Here is a 1,520-nt window from a genome sequence, read left to right as displayed (position 1 = left end):
CAGGTAACTACACAGTACTATAGAAATAACGGAGTCACAATTCACACGGTGCACGCCCACACACCCGTCACCTAGCATGTGTGTCACCTCAACACCAATCACATAGCACGTAATTCGGGGTTTCATACCCTCAACACCAAGTTTAGAAGTGTTACTTACCTCAAACAACCCAATACCAAGCAAGCCAATCGATGCTCGAAAAATGCCATCTCGCGCGTCCCAACCTCCGAACGGCTCAAAACTAGCCAAAAGCAACTCAAATGCATCAAATAGGGCCAAAGGAAACAAACCCATCGATAAATGTTGAATCTTTAATCAAAAGCCCAAAATTATCCAAAAAAGTCCAACCCAAGACCACACCTCGGAACCCAACAAAACTCAAAAAATTCGACAACCCATTCAATTACGAGTCCAACCATACTAGTTTCACTCAAGTCCGACTCCAAATCAATGTTCAAAACTCAAAAATTCGCATTATGAAACTTTAGGCAAAACTCCCAATTTCTCTTTTGGAACCCTCAATAAAATGCCAAAAAAAGAATATAGATTCATGATATAAAATTAAAAATGAGTAGAGAACATTTACCCCAGTCTACATGGTGAAAATTACTTCAAGAATCGCTTCAATCCGAGCTCCATAGCTCCTAAAATGTAAAAATGTCCAAAATAGAGTACTTTATAATCTGCTCAGGCATTTCTCTTACACGAACGCAGGAAATCCTTCGTGTTCGCAATGAACAAAATATACTGCCACCAAAAATGGTCTTCACGAACACGGAAACAATTCTACGAATGCGATGATTACCTGTCCTGACCTGACATTACGCGAACACATGCATAACTGTGCGATTGTGTAGACTTAAAGTCTGATGCCCCAACTAACCACTCCTCTGCGCGAACGTGTGATCCTTCTCGTGTCAGCGATGACCTGAATCTCTCAAAGCTTCACGAATGGGGCCTTATATCGCGAACTCAAAGAATAAATCACCACATGCCATCAATAACCTTACGCAATCGCGACCCATGCTCCGCGATAGCGATTAAGAAAACCAGATACTCAGAGTTCTGTAGAGCCAGCAATGAAAAATAAAGGAAAATAGTCTGAAATCAATCTGAAATACAGTCGAGCCCCTAGGGACCCCATCCAAATATACCAACAAGTCCCACAATATAATACGGACCTACTCGAGGCCTCAAATCACACATAACAACAACAAAATGACAAATTGCACCCCAAATCAAACTTGATGAACTTTGAACTTTTCAACTTCCATAACTCATGCCGAAACATAGCAAACCAACCGAAATGAACCCAAATTTTGCACAAAAGTCCCAAATGACATAACGACGCTATTCCAATTCCTAGAACCACAATTCGAATCTAATATCAAAAAGTTCACTCCCGGTCAAACTTTCCAAAAATCCAATTTTCGCCATTTCAAGTCAAATTCAACTATGGACTCCAAATCACAATCTGGGCATGCTCCTAAGTCCAAAACTCAACGGAGCTAACAGAACCA

The sequence above is a fragment of the Nicotiana sylvestris genome, chromosome 2 (genome assembly GCF_000393655.2).
Source record: "Nicotiana sylvestris chromosome 2, ASM39365v2, whole genome shotgun sequence".
Taxonomy (NCBI): domain Eukaryota; kingdom Viridiplantae; phylum Streptophyta; class Magnoliopsida; order Solanales; family Solanaceae; genus Nicotiana; species Nicotiana sylvestris.
Note: the sequence above shows the minus strand (reverse complement) of the source record.